Source organism: Saimiri boliviensis, chromosome 5 (assembly GCF_048565385.1).
Source record: "Saimiri boliviensis isolate mSaiBol1 chromosome 5, mSaiBol1.pri, whole genome shotgun sequence".
NCBI classification, from domain to species: Eukaryota; Metazoa; Chordata; class Mammalia; order Primates; family Cebidae; genus Saimiri; species Saimiri boliviensis.
Genome location: NC_133453.1, coordinates 123,784,173 through 123,803,550, shown reverse-complemented (window position 1 = coordinate 123,803,550; position 19,378 = coordinate 123,784,173).

Here is a 19,378-nt window from a genome sequence, read left to right as displayed (position 1 = left end):
AACATTTGAGAATCACAGGTTCCAGGCAGGAGGGAGGAATCCTTGAGGTCTGATGCTAAGGATAGGGCCAGGCATGTCAGGCCTGAAGAGGGGGACGCTCTGAGTGGATATTAGGAGATTCCTGGTAACACTGGTAAAGGCAGAGTTAGGAGTGTGCAGGGGGCAAAAGTGCCCCTGTCTCAGGTTGGAGGTGGGAGGTAGAGGAAATGGGAACTCTGAGTAGAGACCATTTCTTCCTTAAGCTTGGGTATAAAGGCTGGAGTGAAAGCTAGGAGATCATGCAGGGTCCAAGGAAGGGGATTTATGTTTTGGACGAGGCTTGAATATGAATATAAGTTCAGGCAAGAGAGCCAATTGGAACACAGCTTAATGCCTCAAATGAAAGAAGTTCTAAGAGAGAGAAGCAGTTCGGATGAAAGTGAAATTTGTGAATAAATGGTTCAAGACATCATATAACTCAGTGGCAGAGGCCACGGTATGGTTGACACCACAGATTCATGGGAGAAGTAGGGAAAAATCCATCTTTGGGGTTGAAAGTCAGCCCTGGGAATGAGTCTGGATCCAGAGAGGGTTTCACTGGAGACTCAGGCCTGGCCTACACCATGCAAAATACCTACGAATGTAGGCCAAGGACAAAGTTCTCAATTATTTGGACATACCAATTAAAACAGTTTCCTTTATTTAATGGGTTTCATTGCTCAAATTAAGCAGCTCTCTTTTTCTACCTCATTGATTCATTTATCTTGCACATAGATCCTGATTCAGTGGGCTGGAAACTCTAAGTTCATAAATCACTACAGAATTCTAGATTCTGGGTATGAAACAGTACCTTAAGAGGTGAACTGGTCCCTACCCTCTCTTTGGGCAAATAAAGCATTTTTGTGCTCACATTCATAGACAATTCAACTAAGCTCCCAAGTGAGAAAGAGACTTGCTCAAGGAAATAGTGTTATCTTGTTGTTAATACGTTAAATAATGAGCTTGATACTGACAGCTCTATAACCAGATGTCTGAGCATTATCAGAGCATAAACTGTAACTGACAGTTTCAGGATGATAAGTAAGGACCCTGTTGTTGAGAAAACAGCTAGTTAATATTCCACAGCAGTGAAGACTGTGGGGACCAGAGAGGAAAGTCCTTGGTGCATTTGCTGCGCTGGCACTCCCAATGAGGACTTTCTTCCAGTGAGTCATCACACTGGTGCCTCTGAGCCTCTTCTCTGAACCTCAGCTCACTGAATGAGAAGCAGACACCTGACTCCAGCACAGTCAGGTGGAGGCCACTACCAAATATCCCTGCTAACAGACTTCACTGATCACCTGGGACAATCATATTCCTTCTGTTTGGACTTTGAACTAGGGCTAAGGTTAGAATGTGAATTGGTAATGGGAGCACCTTAGAGAGGGGCCTGAGAGAGAGGAGGGAAAAACTTGTCATACCGACTCTGGAGCCTTGGGGTGAAGTTCGCTGTGACCTGGGCAGCAGTACTGCCTTGGATTCAGAGCAAGCTCTGAGCTTCTGACTGAAGTCCCAGGCTCTGTGAAGCCCAGTTGCTGAGGAATCCTGGTACAGATGCTGTTTCTGGCATATACTTGCTGCCAGAGAAGAATAAAGCTGGGTTTCCAACCAATCAACCAACCAAAACACAACAAAACACACACAACACAACAATCTTATTTGTTTCCTTTAGGAGACTCTATTTCTTGCAACCAGAAGTGTCTGGCCTGGCACCCTGCTCTAGAACTCTTTCCAAAGCTAGGACAGAGCATCCCAAGGAAAAACAGAGAATCCCAAGCAAAATCTCCAGGTTCCAGCCCATAGGCAACTTCCCGTCAAAGGAATAATTTCAGGAGGAAGGAAGACCACACGCTCCATGGTTGGTCTCTGTACTCTCACTACTGCTGATGCAGTGGTGGTTGGAAAGAATAGGAGTGTCTGTGGAGGAGAGTACATAACCAGTAGAGTTCTAGGCAGCTTCTAGTAACAGACATAGCCCTTTTTCTGCAATGCCGGGTATATACACTGAGGTAAATAAGATCTGTTCTTTATTCTCAAGAAGCTCACAGTCTGGTAAGAAAACAAATCTACAACCATATCAATGCAATTCAAGGTGATGGGTGCAGTTACACGCATTACAGGTGACTGAGGTGTATACATAGAGGAGAAAGAAGACCATTGACAGTGGAGTCAAGAGTGCATGTGAAGTCCTAGGGCTGAGAAGGCATGGCAAGCTTGCGAACAGCACCCAGTGCCCCATGGAAAGGCATAGATTGTGGGAGAAGGGGAGCGCTAGGGATGGATGGGGTGGGGATAGCTCACAAGGGGCCACAACAGAGGTCCCCAAACTTCCTCAGTTCACTGCTCTGTTAGCGCAGCAGACATATTATTAATAGTGCTCTGAGGCGAAGAGAAACACCTGCCACTTCCATTTGTTGAGTAGTTGGGTCTAAACCACTTAATGGATATTTATGTCCTAATAATTCTAGCCTTTTGAAAACAAAGTATATAAATTGAAACAAATACTAATATTATTATTTTTATTATTTTTGACACAGAATCTCGCTCTGTCGCCCAGGCTGGAGTGTAATGGCACCATCTGGGCTCATTGCAACCTCCACTTCCCAGGTTTGAGCAATTCTCCTGCCTCAGCCTCCAGACTAGCTGGGATTACAGGTGCATGCTACCATGCCCAGCTGTTTCTTTTTTTGTATTTTTAGAAGAGATGGGGTTTCACTATATTGGCCAGCCTGGCCTCGAATCCTTGATCTCAGGTGATCCACTTGCCTCGGCCTCCCAAAGTGCTGGGATTTTAGGCATGAGCCACTGCACCCAGCCAAAAACTAACATTATTATTCCATTCTTAAATACTCACAATTACCAATAGGATGCTCGTACCTGTTGCACACTGCACAGTTTCTCAAACTTTGGAATTAGATTGGACACTGCCACCCCCATTTCTGTGCCATGTTAAATTTTGGGTGACACCTCCTTTTTACCACAATAACCACCTAAAATTCAGCTTTGAAAAGACAGGATGTTATTGAAAAGAATGTAGTTGGGTTTAATGCTGAACTACGTCAGTTCATGAGGTGTCTGTCAATGTCAAGTATTGCTACATTTCCCACAAAAATGTAAAATAGCTCCAGTGCCCTTGTGAGTTTCCTACAGTGCTCTGAGGCACCTCAGCCTAGTCTGGGAATTCCTGGGCCACAGTAGTTCCTGGTCTCTAAAAGACAGACAGCTGTGAAACCACAAAATGCAAAAAACTTGGAATAAGTAACCGGGGATACAAAGCAATTGTTTGCATTGAGAGTGAGAGACACAATTCTCAAACATATGCAAAGCAGAAGGAGAAATAAAATACTCAAAGGTAAAGATTACAGCAAAGGAGATATTGTGTGCTTGAGAGATTATTATTAATCCTATGTAAATGATTTTGGTGTCCGTTACCTGTTAATAGCCCTCAGCCCGGGTGGGAGGTGTCACCTGTGCATGGAGGAGGGTGTAGAGTCAAAGCCTGACCTCTCGCCCAGGCTTGTGGCTGGGGTGGCAGACCCCGGGTAGCCATTCCACTCACTTCTTTCCTTTGTGTTGTTTTGTTGGTGGTGTGCTGTGTGTGTGCACCTCTTTGCTTGTTTCACACAAGCATAAAGACACTCCGAAGTTCCTGCTGTGGACTCTAGCCCTCTTAAACGCCAATCCCCAGCTTTCAGTACATTTTTAGTAGAATTCCCGGCTTTCCAAAGGGCTATAGCAGCAACAAATGTCAAAGGAGACAGAAGACATGAAAAAAAGAGAAAAAGTCAGCAGGCAGCAAAGGCATAACTGACGCAGAATGGAAAGACCCCTGAGTGAAGGACATAAAGGACAGAGTGGGTGACCTTTGCTTGTGGGAGATCAGGTATTCAAAGGAAGTGGTGCTATGAAAAGAAAGGGAAATAGGAACCCTGGGGAGAAAGGAGCATTTTCCTGCCACTTGGAGGCTGGTGGCCTTATCGAGTCTCTGCCCGTGTTGCCTCTGACTGGAATTGTCTCTCTGTGCCACCTGAGGAATGAGTGCAAACACACTCGTAGGAAGAACAGGCAGCCGGCTGCATGGCATAATTAGAAAGTCGCAGAAACTCCCCAGCCCTGGATCAAAAATAACCTCCCCTACAGGCCTACCACCAAGGTGGAAATATTCGCCATTGTCACGGGGTTTTTGAATTGGGGCACTGTGGCTCTGCTTAGGTTACTCTGTTAAAATAGAAAGGCTTATTTGGAAGGATAAAGCATCACCGACCAGTGTTTATCCAAACTTTACCCCAGATTAGCTAATTGTTACCAATACAATCTAACAGATTGCTATCTAATCATGTATTCTACTGTATCTTACGTTAACTAATGCTGCTTAACAGATTACCCCAAAATCTAGTGAATTAAGATAATAAACATGTGTCATCTTACAGTTTCTGCAGGTTAGGAATTTGGGAGCAACTTAGCTAGTGGTTCGAGCTCAGGGTCTGTTGTGAAGACGCAGTGAAGATCCTGGCGGAGGCTGCGGTCACATGTAGGCTTGACTGTGGTTGGAGGATCTGTTTCTAAGATGGCTCACCCAGGTGGCTTTTGTTAAGAGGCCTCAGTTCCTCACTACACGTGCTCTCCACGGGGCTGTCTGAGTGTCCTCACAACGTGGCTGCGGGCTTCCTTCAAGGGTGAGTGATCCAAGGCAGAGAAGCAAGGGGGAAGCTATAATGCCTGCTATTGGAAATTAAACTTTCTCACTTCTGGCAAATGCCACTATTATTATTTGGTCTATCACCCCTGCTGGAGTGCAGTGGTGCAATTATAGCTCATGGCAGCCTTGATATCCTGGGCTCTAGTGATCCTCCTGCCTCAGCCTCCTCAGTAGCTAGGACTACACAGCTAATTTTTATGTTTTTTTTTTTTTTTTTAAAGATACAGCATCTTCCTGTGTTGGTCAGGCTGGTCTTAAACTCCTGGGCTCAAGTGATCCTCCTGCTTTGGCCTCCCAAAGTGTCAGGATTACAGGCATAAGCCACTGTGCCCAGCCTGACACATGCAATTGTTAGGATAAAGTCAGTAAGTCCAGCCCATACTCAAGGGGAGTGTTACTAAATTCCGTCTCTTCAATGGAAGAGAACCAAATAATTTATAGACATATTTATAGACCAAATAATTTATAGACATAAAACCTACCATATCTAGTAACTCAATAGTCATGAAAAGATGGGAGATGAGACAGGTAATATTCTGTTAACAGTTTTTCGCCGGGCACGGTGGCTCAAGCCTGTAATCCCAGCACTTTGGGAGGCCGAGGCGGGTGGATCACGAGGTCAAGAGATCGAGACCATCCTGGTCAACATGGTGAAACCCCGTCTCTACTAAAAATACAAAAAATCAGCTGGGCATGGTGGCGCGTGCCTGTAATCCCAGCTACTCAGGAGGCTGAGGCAGGAGAATTGCCTGAACCCAGGAGGCGGAGGTTGCGGTGAGCCGAGATCACACCATTGCACTCCGGCCTGGGTAACAAGAGTGAAACTCCGTCTCAAAAAAAAAAACACAAAAAACAGTTTTTCTAGATGTAACTGACATACCACATACTCACCAATATAAGGCATACATTTCAGTGTTTTTTAATATATTAGCAGTGCTGTACAACAATCACTACTACCTAATCCCAAAATATTTTCAGCAACCCAAAAGAAAGCTTGTACCCATCAGAGATAACTCTTCCTTCAGCAATCATTCTTCCTTCTTCCCCATTTCCTCAGCCCTAGGCAACAACTAACCTCTTTTTGGGTTAGGTAATTTATTTTTATTTTTATTTTTTTTATTTTTTATTTTTTAGATGGAGTCTGGCTCTGTCTCCCATGCTGGAGCACCGGAGTACAGTGGTGAGATCTTGGTTTACTGCAACCTCTGCCTACTGGGTTCAAGCGATTCTCCTGTCTCAGCCTCCCGAGTAGCTGAGATTACAGGTGTATGCCTCCATGCCCAGCTAATTTTTGTGTTTTTTTTTTTAGTAGAGATGGGGTTTTGTCATGCTGGCCAGGCTGGTCTCGAACTCCTAACCATAGGTGATCTGCTGGCCCCAGCCTCCCAAAGTGCTGCTGGGATTACAGGTGTGAGCCACCACACCTGGCCTGAGATAGGTAATTTTTGATAGATGGTTAGTGAGAAAGAATAAAACAGAATAGATTCCTACTCTGGTCTCCAATCTTATTAAGGCTGATGAATGGAAGGTAGACAGAAGGCAGGAACCCAAGTGAGACAACACAGTAGCACCAGGCTTCTCTGCATGCTGCAAAGCACAGTCAGAGGTTCCCCGGGAACTTCTCATCATCATCGCCGGGTTATAGACTCTGCTTAGGAAACCGGCTCCGCCTGGTGGTCTTCAGTGGGATCCCTGAGCAGCCTCTGAGGGGTCCCTGAGACCAGCAACCTGAGGATTCTGGTGACTTGTGGATGGAAATGGGGGCCCAAATGCACTGCTAGGGGTTAAGAGATGCTGCATCTAGAACTAGGTACACCTGTGTTGGGAACCCAGCTGGGCCACTGACTAGTTTTTGCTCTTAGTTGGGTCACAAAACTTTATTTTAAAATCAAGGCTTTCTCAGAGGATGGTACAGGTTTCCCTTCGGTTTCCACCCCTTACCTACCAGTCCCTGAGACCCGCCTGGGCTGCACCAACCTGGGTGTGTTGGGAGAACTGGAGAACATCCTTAACCTTTGCACTCTGCACGGTGTTTCTTTCGTGGAGGATGACTATTACCTCTAATATTCACAAGGTGGCCTGGGATAAACTTAGATTTAGGCTGGGAGCCTTTCAGTCACCTCTGGGGCATTTGCAATAGGAGCTCGGGCAGGTCCCTCTTGGATTCTCTTCCTGCAGCTTGAGACACCCCAGGCCTGCTCTTGCCCCCTTGCCCCCCGACCTCGGTGGCTCCAGGCTTTCCTTTGAATGAAGGGTGAATCTGAGAAGCTGTTTTGCTCTCACTGCACTTAAAAGTACAGCAAAAGCTTAGAAATACAGCTCTGTTCATTTGTACATTTATATAAAAGTTTGTTTCATTTTAAATATTCACACATAACATGCACAAATGCGCTGCTTTGTGGTGTGAGCAGAAAATTTAAAAACCACGCTACAATCCAAACAAACAGCTTAGCCCAGCTGCAGAGGCAGCGTGGAAGGAAAGCATGTAGCTGGCCGGGCTCCCTGCTACCTCTGACCTCCTTCGGGCTCCTGTTCCGGATCTGTGCATGGATGAGAGTCGTGTTACACTGGCCTATGGCCTCCGCTGCCTTGCTTGGTGCCACCAGCCCCAGACAAGCCTTAGGAAGAGAAAAGGCCAGGGGGAGGAGCTTCAGTTTGAAAAAGGAGAAAACAACCTGGCTATCTGCCTACCTTCCTCTCAAGGCTGCCATTCCCCTGGCACTGCTGGGCACAGATAATTTACGCCTGGCTTCCACACCCTTTTTTCCTTGCCTTAGGTGGCAACCAGCTCTATGGGAACCCCTTGAGCAGGCCATACTTCTGGCCTCTCCGTCTCACTTGGGCACCCATCTGACCACTTACTTACCTCTCTGTGTGCTATTTCCTTCTTAGCACTACCTTTCAAACTCTCTTGTTTGCTTATTCATTTATCCTGCCCATACCCTAAGAATATAAGCTCCATGGGGCATGGGGACCCGTCAGCTTTCCACCCAACATCCAGGGCTTGGAACTCTGGTATCGCCAAGAGAGTGAATAGATCCATCTAGCACTTAATGTTTTCCAAAGACTTCTGTCCTGTGCATTATCTCATTTGATTCTTCCAAAAACCAGTGAAATAGGCATTTTCATTGATTCTTTTTTATAGGTGAGAAAGGTGAGGATCCAGGTCCAAGAATGACTTGTAAGGCTTCATAGCAGGAGAGGAGCCGGAGTTCGAACCAGCTTCCGACTCCGTATCTTTTGTTCAGTTCATCAAACAGTGCGCTTGTCGCCTGTGCCCCAGGATGATGTTTCTGCTTCCAGAATGTTTCCCTCCCCGACTCCCCCATTTAAATTTAATGAACTACTTACACCATAGGTTTTTTTCTCAACAGGACTTTTTTTTTCCCCAAGGGGATTTTCCATCTTCCACAACCACGTCTCACAAAACGGCTATCAAAGAGAAAAATGTTCTTTTCATAAGCTTAGATGCATAATCCTTCCCATGCAATTTTTTTTTTACTGACATAAAGAGTTCATTGGAAATAATATGGAATGATCTCTAAAATATAACAAGAAAAGCAAGTTGCAGAACATTGTATATGGCTAAAAGAAGGTGACGGAGACGATGTGATTCAGCAATCACGCTCCTTGATATTTACCCAAAGAAGCTGAAAACCCATGACTGCCCAAAAACCCGCACATAGATATTGAAAGCAGCTTTATTCATAATTGCCAAAACTTAGATGCAACCATGATACCCTTCAGTAAGTGAATGGGTAAACCCTGGTACATTCAGACAATGGAGTGTTAGCACTGAAAAGAAATGAGCTGTCAAGTCAAAAAAAGACACAAAGAAAACTTAAAATGTGTATTACTAAATGAAAGAAGCCAACCTGAAAAGTCTACACACTGTATAAGTCCAGCTATGTGACATTCGGGAAAAGGCGAAACTATAGAGGCAGCAAAAAGATCTGTTATTGCCAGGGTTTGGGATACGGAGGGATGAATACTCACAGCACAGAGACTTTAAGGGCAGTGGAACTAATGCAATGGTGAATACATAGCATTATATATGTTCCCAAGTCTCTAGAATGTACAACAGTAAGAGTGTCCCTAATGTAAACTATGGATTTTGGGTGGTAATGTTGCATCAATGTAGATTCATTGATTGTAACAGCATGTACCACTCTGCTGAGGGATGTTGGTAATGGGGGCGGAGGCGGGGGGCTGTGGAAGTATATGGGAAATCTCTATGCCTTCTGCTCAATTTTGCCATGAACCTAAAAGTGATCTAAAGAATAAATTCCCTTTAAAATAATACAATTACATTTCCAAAGGAGAGGAGAGGATACTTAAACATGTTTGCTTATATATACATTAAATACTTCCGGCAGGGTGTGCAAGAAATTAATTACATTAGTTGGTTCCAGTGAAGGAATTAGGTGTCTGGAGTCAAGGGTGGAAGGAAACCTTTTCACTATGTACTCTTTTATTCCTTTGCAACTTTAAACTATGTGACTATTCAAAAATAAAGTGGCTCACCCATAGAAGCCACGACCACCCCCAGCATCTATGCTAAGGTCTAATGATACAACTGAGCTCTGACTACTCAGTTTGGGTCTCCCTCCCTTTCCACCAAAAAGTGGCATAGCAGCAGGACCCAGGAGGGAGCTAGGGTCAGTCCCCACATCAGCTCGCCCACCAAGACATGTACAGACCAGGTATTGTCTGAGGTGTGGCGCCTGCACTGCCAGAGAACGTCCACCATCAGGCCACATGCTCTGACTCCCTCTCTCTCCAGGTCCCAGATGTAGAGATGGGACTGGAGCAAGTCCTTAGGGAAATAGTTGCTTTCTGTGAGCACGTTCTCTAAAAGGAAAGCGTTTTCATTGTTTTTTTTTTTTTTTTTTTTCTACCTGGTAATTTGTTGATAGGATCATGATGAAAAAATCTTAGCAAGACCATGTAACACCAGACAAGGCGGGCAAAAGGAGTTGCTGCTCTTTTTCTTCTAATTCAATTTTTAAACCTGTTCCTTCTCCCAGCCATCTCTTACCAACTATTTTCCCATGCTGTTCCATCCTCATCCCCTCTCTTCTCCTCGCCCTTAATGTTAGAACCTGCTTATTCCTCTGCTCGGTTCCCACCACCAGCACATTTTTCTGTTTGAGGATAAAATGGTGAGAAAGACTCACACTCAGGATCCCATCATCCCCTTCTGGTCCCTAGCTCCTGCTCTGGACAACCAGCAGGCCTGCCTTAGTCTCCTGAATTACAAAGCCAAGCAGCTTGCACAAGGCTTTCAGAACTGATGGTAAGATGTTTCCCTGCTGACTGTGACTGCGTCTTCCCAGGAGGTAAGAGTAAGAAAGCAGCCTGACTGCCCCTCCAGGATTCAGAACACCCCCCAGAGGTTCCTTCCCCATCAGATGCCCTCCCTCATGCACTGAAAACATGCACTGTTCTCTGAGGAAGTCTTGATTCGAGCAGGGGAGGTGCACATTACACTTTAAAAAAACCCGAACATAATAACAGTGCAAGCAGCAGAAACACAAGTGTGCAACTAATTACAGATAGGGAAGCAGATGGCCTCATCCTCGTGGAATGCATGAAGGAAACCTCCACAGAGCGAGGTGAAATGATGGCTCCTATAGGCCCGTGGCAGATGGAAGAAAGGCAGGCTGCCTTCTTGGTCCTCCCTGCTCTTTCAAGCCTAGCGAAGTCCCCTGTCATTAACGCGTCAAAGTCGCAGCCATAAACAAAGGAAAGGCTCCCACCTTTTTGGCAACTTCAAATCCTGGGAGGATAAAAGAAGTTAAGTGGAGGAAATGAAATGTTTCTGTAACAGTCATTCCTTTTCGCTTCCTGTTTGGGAGCATTCCGCCTCGTGGGGCTCTCTCTGGTTGTGTCTGTCCCGCTAAACCAGCTGGGGAAATGGGTTTTTGTCTGTTTGTTTGTTTTTTTCGTATCTCCTTCACCTTGATTACTGTGGTAAGCATAATTGTGGTCTGCACGTGCATCCCTATCCTGGTCCTAGGAGCCTGTGGGTATGTTATGTTACATGGCAAGGAGGAATGAAGGGAGCTGATGGATTGAGATTGTTAATGAGCTCACCTGAAGAAAACAAGGTGGTCCTGGATTATCCTGGCAGTGCCGTTGTGATCACAGGGTCCTTAAATGTGGCAGAGGAAGGGAGAAGCATCGGTGCCAGAGTGCTGCGATGTGAGAAAGTCTCCATCAGCCATTGCTGGCTTGAAGATGGAAAAGGCTGAGGCCACAGCCTGCAGGAAGCCTCTAGAAACTGGAAAAGGCAGGAAGAAGGGTTCTCCCTTAGAGCCTCCGGAAGAAATGCAGCCTTCTGACACCTTGGTATTAGCCCACTGACACCTGTGTCAGCCTTCCGACCTTCAGAAGGGTGAGATAATCAACCTCTGGGTGGTTTGCAGCCACCACGTTTGTGGTATGTTGTTACAGCTGCAACAAGACATAAATAAAAATAGAAAAGTGGGTCCTGCTTGACCCAGGACAGGGCAGAGCCTGCCTATAGAACCCTCCTGCTGGGGGTTGGCTCTCAAATCATCTCTAACAAGTGAAGGCGGATCCTACCTAGTGACTCTGAGCTAGGGCAGCAGGAAGGTCTGAGAAGGCATCTCTGACCTTTGACTTCTAATGTCTTGGGAAGAGATGAGGTGGCACCCAACAGTCGTAAGAGGAGCTGAGAGAAGCACTTGCTTCGAGGTCCAGGAATTCAGCATTGGAGTCTGTCAAGGGACAAAAGGACTGGGTGACCTCATGTAGAAGCAGAGCAGGCTGGGCCTGAAAGTTGGAAGCATCTGGAGAGGTGGTATCCAGGGGAAGGATGCTGCCCCACAAGGGGTCCCCATGAGGCTGGGGCACCCTGGAAAGGGGGCTGCTTTTTTTTTTTTTTTTTTTTTTTTTTTTTTTTTTTTTTTTGAGACGCAGTTTCGCTCTTGTTACCCAGGCTGGAGTGCAATGGCGAGATCTCGGCTCACCGCAACCTCCGCCTCCTGGGCTCAGGCAATTCTCCTGCCTCAGCCTCCTGAGTAGCTGGGATTACAGGCACGCGCCACCATGCCCAGCTAATTTTTTTTTTTTTTGTATTTTAGTAGAGACGGGGTTTCACCACGTTGACCATGATGGTCTCGATCTGTCGACCTCGTGATCCACCCGCCTCGGCCTCCCAAAGTGCTGGGATTACAGGCTTGAGCCACCGCACCCGGCCAGGGGGCTGCTTATTTACTTGTTGGAAAGAACGGCCTTGGCCGGAGGGGTTCTCTAACATAGAGTCTCTCCCGAAACTCTGAATTTCTTGCAAAGCATAACACTAACTTTGCGGATTCATTAAAAAGGGATAATGACCACTGAATGGTGTGACAAGTACAACTTTAAAAAATTCAACAGAAACTCATTTCTAATTCATGCCTAGAATCAGCTTTTTAAAATCCCTTTCTTCAATGCCTGTGAGATACAGAATTGGGCTTCACAAGCTGTTTAATTGTTCCCCTGCAGGAAAGGCAAGGCACAGTGAGTCCGAGCCTCCCTTCACTCTCAACCCTCCACCCTCCCCTGCTGACCCTGTCTTCTTTCCTCTAGAAAACCATGGGGATGCAGCAGGACGGGGAAGACCGGCATTGAGTGGCACCCAGAAGAGCCCATCCTGCTCAGTGGAGGTGAGCCCTGTTTACCGTCCAGAAAATATAACCTAAAAGAGGGCATGGTCTGAGATGGGACAGGCTGAGGGGTGAAGGCAGGACACATGTCACAGCTGCAGCACTTCTATGAGATATGCTTTGCTTTGCCTTTTGCTGGAACCCAAGCCTTAGGTTGGAACTTCTAGGAGCAGAGATCGTGTCTGTTCACACTTTTCACTCCACCCCAACTCTCTATCCCAAGCGCCAAGTGCTGTGTTGGACACAGAAAGATTCTATTAAACCTTTGCTGAATTGCATGAGATTGAAAGTACAACCAAGGTTCCTGTTTTCCTCTTAGCAACTGTGACTTAAAAATCTCACTTCCAGCAGACTCCAGGCCTCTCTGCGTCACAAGAGTTTAAATGAGACTGTATAGCATTAATGTAGGTTGGAGATGATGCAATTAAATGATTGATTCCAGTTTGAACAGTATTAGTTGGTTAATGGCCTTTGGGATATAATCCAATTCCTTAGCAAAAAATAATTATGATAACGAAACTTGTCCCTTATCCCATCTCACTCCTCCAGCTTATCTTTCTCTCCGCTATGTATGCACGGAATATCTCCTCTGAGCACACCAGATACTTTCTGGCTATTCCTCTGCCTGAAATGCCCTCTCTGCCTTTCCCAGTGTCTGGCAAATTCCCCACCTCTCTGGCAAATTCACATCCATTTTCCAAGACTCTATGTCATCTGTACTAGGGGCTTTTCCTGATGCTCGGGGCTGGTTAGGTGCCTCCTGCCCATGCACCCCTAGTTACCATGACCTGTTTCAGGGACTGCACCAAGTATTTTTTATATCATCACGGCCTAGAAAAATTCCTGGCATTTTCAAACAAATGTAGTAAGTTTCCAGCAAATGTCTACTGAATAGCTGTTATTAACAGCTAGTATTTATCGAGCCCATTTTCTATGCACGATGCCTTATGCTAAGCTCTCTATACTGCCTCATTTTGTCATCTCAGCAGTCACGTAAAGTAGGCTTGTTTCTCTCATTTTACACACTCACGGAGTGAGGTCTGGAAAACAGAAATAATCTGCCCAAAGTTACCTCGCCACCTCATGAAGGAGCCAACATTGAAATCCAAAAGCTTTTTTTTTTTTTCTTGAGATGGAGTTTTGCTGTTTCATCCAGGCTAGAGTACAATGGCGTGATCTCAGCTCACTGCAACCTTAGCCCCCTCAGGTTCAAGCAATTCTCCTGCCTCAGCCTCCCGAGTAGTTGGGATTACAGGTGCGTGCCACCATGCCAGGCTAATTTTTGTATTTTTAGTAGAGACGGGCTTTTGTCATTTTGGCCAGGCCGGTCTTGATCTCTAGACCTTAGGTAATCCACCCACCTCGGTATCCCAAAGTGTTAGAATTACAGACATGAGCCACCACACCGGGCTACACTTTTTTTTTTTTTAAATAATAATTTCAACTTTTGTTTTAGATTCAGAGGGTACACGTGTAAGTTTCTTACATGAATATATTGTGTGATGCTGAGGTTTGGGGTATGAATGGTCCTGCCACCCAAAGAGTGAGCATAGTACCTACCCAATAGGTGTTTTTCAGCCCTTTCCCCCTTCCCTCTCTCCCTCTTCGAGTCGTCTCCAGTGTCGATCGTTCCCATATTTATGTCCATGAGCACCTAATATTTAGTTCCCATTTATGAGTGAAGACATACAGTATTTGGTTTTCTGTGCCTATATTAATTCACTTAAGATAATGGCCTCCAGCTGCATCTATGTTGCTGCAGAGGATATGATTTCATTCTTTTTATAGCTGCATAGTATTCCACGGTGTAGATGTGTGTTAGCCCATTCTTGCACTGCAATAAAGAAGTATCTGAGACTGGGTAATTTGTAAAGAGAAGAGGTTTAATGGGCTCAGCGTTCCACAGGCTGTACAGGAAGCATGGATGAAGAGGCCTCGGGAAACTCACAATCATGAAAGATGAAGGGAATCAGGCACCTCTTACGTGGCTGAGTAGGCGGTGGGCAGGGAGGTGCCTCACACTTTTAAATAACCAGATCTCATGAGAACTCTATCATAAGATTACACTAGGGGGATGGTGCTAAACCAATAGGAACTGCCCCCGTGATCCAATTGATGGCAGCAGCGACCCACCTGGAGCAACCGCTGCCGTGATGCTGGCTGCAGTGGGGAAGGCAGGGCTGGGGCTGCATGCTCCATGGAACCAGTGGGAGCTGGGAACAGTTGGAAGCCCTGTCCCCTCCTGAGTTGATGGAAAAAGAGCCTCATTCTCCCTAGGCACAGCTGCAGCTGCAGACCTGGGCATCTACATTCTTGGGGATCTGGGGAGACCCCTTTACCCCCACAGGCTCAGAAGTGCCTGCTCCTGCTGCCTGGCCTCTCCCTACTCCCGGTGCCTCATCTGATCTCAGAGCAAAGATGAAGATGAGTCCAGGTGCTGTTGCAACCTGTCTGGGTATGCACATGCTTGGGGAAGTGCTGACACACCAGCCCCTTGCTGCCTCAGCCCCCCTCCAGATTCTGGGCACTGACAAGCATGGGAGGGAGGCTGAGGGGGTGCTGAGGGAGGCTCCACATGGGCCTGCAGGTGCATCTCAACACTGACAGCCTGAGCAACAGCAGGAGGCAGACAGGCTTCTGCATGGAAAGGGGTGGGTCCTGGGAGAAGCCCCACTTTCAAGCCAGGGACAATCTGAAGCCTGGGGGCTGGACTGATGGACCAGCATGGGAACTTATGGTGCCTTTTCTGAACCTGCCTATGGCCGTCCGTGAACCAATCAGCACACACTTCCTCCCCTCTGAAACCCATGAAAGCCGAGACAGCCAGACCTGAAGAGACGGTGGGATGGCCTGCCTATGGAGAGGAGCTACCCACTCCAGGGTCTGTTCTCTGCTGAGAGCTGAGCACTCTTTGGGATAACCTGCCTGAGGGTCTCCTCTGAGTTGTTCTGTTACTCAGTAAAACTCCTCTTGGCCTTACTCATCCTCCCCTTGTTCTGTGCACCTCATTCTTCCTGGACACAGGACAAGAACTTGAGACCTGCCAAATGGCAGGGCTAAAAGAGCTGTAACGCAAACAGGGCTGAAACACGCCCCTTGCTTGCCACATTGCGGGTGACAAGGAGAGGAGAGAGGGAGAGAAAAGAGCTGTGGCCCTTCGGCAAGCCCAGATCTTGGAGCTTCCTAAGCCAGGGCTATGACACCCTTTTTGAGACTCTGTGCTTCCTGGTGTCCTCAAGCCTCTGGTGCCACCACATTCCCTGGTGCCAGCTGTGGAAGCTGTTTGTTGTATGCTGCATCCAGCTGCAGCTTCACATCATTTGCAGCTGCCCACCCCACTGTGGCTGGCATGCCTGGCTGTGTCTAGTGGCTGGACCCCATGCTCACCTGCTCACAGACCGCCCGCTGCTCTGTGCCTGGCTTGCCCTTGGCAGGTGTGAAATTTAGGCCCATAGTGTTAGCTAAGTGCAGCCTGTCAGGCAAAGTGAGCGGAATGAGCCCAGTAGGCCTGAGTAAAAACCTGGGCAAAGGCAACATTGGCCACAAAGGTTTCTGGCTGGCAAAGTGACATAGTTACCTCCCATCAGGCCCTTTCTCCAACTCTGGGGATTACAATCCAACATGAGATTTGGATGGTGACACAGAGCCAAACCTTATCAATATATACTGCATTTTCTTTATCCAGTCCACCCCTGATGGGTAGCTAGGTTGATTTCATATTTGCTCTTGTGAATGGTGCTGTGATGAATGTGCACGTGCATGTATTTTTTTGCTAGAGTAACTTTTTTCCCTTTGGGTATATACCCAGTAATGGGGAAATTCAGAAGCTTATCCGATTCTCTGTGGGGTCTTCTAAGGTTCCAAAAATGGTTATGTACAGCCTAGCTTTAGTTTAAAATAGAAAAGATTTGGGAGGTAGATTACATTACTTTTCCCACCTGCCTTTCAGTCCACACTCTTGTCATGTGAGTTGGTGGTTCTACCATGGGAAGTAGGGTTTATTTCTTGGCTCCTTTGATGTTAGGTTTGGCCGTGTGATTTGCTTTGGGCAAAGGAACGTTAGTGGGTGTGAAGCAGACATAGGCTTTAATCTACCAGTGGGGATGGGCTTGCTCATTTGGCTTCTGCTTTTCCTCACACAGGAAGACCAGACCTCTGGAAGCTGCTGATCTGAGGAGAATGAGAGACAAGTGGAGTTGACCTGGTCTCAACCCACAGCTTGAATGCCAGGCCAGCTGAGGTCAATCCAGATAGAGTCATCAATTCTCTAACAACACACAAATACCTGACCAAGAACAAATACTTTTGTTATGCCATTGTGTCTTCAGATTGCTTCTTATGCAGTATATTTTTGGTAATTACCAATAAATACAGTTAAGAAAGTAATGCTAGGGACATAAGCAATAATACAAAAACAAGATTTCCCTCCCAGTGAGGACTGAAATAAGGCCTCTATCTTTTAGATACAAAGAAGACAGAATTTGTTGATGTGTTGTCCTAGATTGGCTAATTGGGGGAACACTGGAAAATTTTACTTCTTGTTAGCTTAATGAAAAGTCATTTTTCTGGGATAATGTCTTGCAGAGACTCAGATGTACTAAGAGAATAAGCCAGAAGTCTTTTAAAAATCCTTTAAAGCCCAGCAGATTTTGCTGGCTTGTGATGATTTAGAAAAGGAGTTTAAAAGATTTCGAAGTTACAAATACATAATTAGAAAGAAAATTTAGCTTGAGCCTGGGAGGTCGAGGCTGCCGTGAGCTGTGATTATGCCGCTATGCTCCAGGGTGAGTGACAGAGTGAAACCCTGCCTCACCAAAAGAATGAAGGAAAGAAAATAAACTGGCAACATTTTAATTCTGTGACAAAATTATACTGTTTACTTCCTGGCAAGGCTGCTCTTAGGTACACCTGTATCACTTTGTGGTTAAGGAAGAAGTATCAGAGTTAGGGGCCTAAATAAATAAATAAATAAATAAATGGATTTGGATTCAGAAACAATAATGCCCCCTATAGAGACTTAGAATATGCAAGCTTTCAGTGTATTTGCATCACCCACACACCTCCATCAAAATCTGTGCCTTCTAGTAAGTTTCTCTTGAATTGTGGGTTTGAAAGACACCATCCCTGGACACCTCTGGAGAGGATGTCACTCTGAGTGGTCGGGTTCGTTCTAGTTTTATCTTCTTGTAGCTTGGTCTTGGCCTTTTCCAGTGCTGCGTCAGCTCAGACACCAGGAGAGGCAATGAATGGCTGCAGTCAACCATGGCAGACCACGGAAGTATCTATTGTACACTAATTGCATCACTACCAGTGAGTCTTTTGATAATAATTTTAATGTTGATGAACTCACTGGGGTAGAGACAGAGATCCTTGCACATCTAGAGCCTTTCTTTCACTACGGTTGTTTTTCTTTAATTAATTGAAGGAATTCTCCCTCCAAGCCCTCAAATGTAACCAGTGAAAGTATTAAAAAGAATTGTTAAGATTTGTAGCAGTGTAGTCTGACCTACTTTGGAGCAAGCACATTCTGGGAAGGAAAGGAGCCCAGATTTCAACTATCTGTTTTCTTTGTGTCTAAATCCTTTACTCTTTTAGCTAAGAAAGGCCAAAGACAGACACTATTTCATTGAGATTTAGAGAATTTCATTTTATGTGGCTTATGATAGACTCATAAGCTTCCTTCCCATATGGGTGAAAGCCATTATGTAAAGGAAGAGCTTTTATAGTTGGGACAAGGGAGCAGTGTAAATTTCAGCTTTGTTAAAAAAGGAAAAAAAAAAAACTCAGGGCAAAAATTTTAGTACTTGCTAATAAAGCAGGGTAAAATTGGAGGGATAAACGTTAAGCTTTTTCAGGGGATCTTACAAAGAGAGGATAAAACTTCAAATGAATAAACGTTACTTTATGGTGTTGCTTGAATTCTTCAAGAGCATTCTCTTAAAAAAAAAACTATTAAAAAACGAGGCAATGATAGAAAAAAAAGCTGTTCCCAATTCAGGCAATTAGTCAAATGTTTCAGAGGAACTTTAGCATCTATGACATTTCTTCGTTTAATTATCAAAAAGACAAAGAAAGAGTTGACTTCACCTTTTTTCAATCAATCAACGTCTGAGTATATGACCTTCTATCTCCTACAGGCCTCAGAGCTCCTCCAGGAAAGGAGTTTGGGAATTGATCACAGGGTGGAGTTGGGAGGACAGTTTCTCCTGGAATTTCTTTTTTCCTCTTTTATTTTTCAGCAGGGGTTTTCCTGTATGTATTTCCACCTGCCAAGTTGCACTGGGTCCAACTCATTCATTCCACTACTGCTATTTCCTTTCCACCCTCTCCAGGATGGCACAACACAAATTTAGTAACTACAGAACTTCGCAGAATGGTATGTAATCAGAGTCTATGCATATCTGGGGAATAGCTCACGATCACAGGCTACTTAGCTTAGTGAGCTCAGCCCAGGAAAAATTAGGTACAATATTCTTGTGCAAGAATATTTATTGCTGTGCCTCTGTGGTGGTAAAACATGTCCTGAATGTTCACAAACCCAAGAATAGGTAAATATGTTGTGACACATTCATAGTCTAGAATACTCTTGATGTTAAAATGTAGGTGAATCTTTAAAAGCATTGAGTGAAACAAAAAAAGTTGCAAGAAGGTCCCAAAGTATGATAGCAAGTATATGTAGTTTAAAATGTAAAAAAATGTGATTTCGGCTGGGCACGGTGGCTCATGCTTGTAATCTCAGCACTTTGGGAGGCTGAGGCCAGTGAATCATCTGAAGTCAGGAGTTTGAGACCAGTCTGGCCAACATGGTGACACCACGTCTCTACTAAAAATACAAAAATTAGCTGGGTGTGTGATGGTACACACCTGTAATCCCAGCTACTCAGGAGGCTGAGGCAGGAGAATCGCTTGAATTTGGGAGGTTGTGGTTGCAGTGAGCTGAGATCGCACCATTGCACTACAGCCTGGGCGACAAGGGCAAAACTCAAAC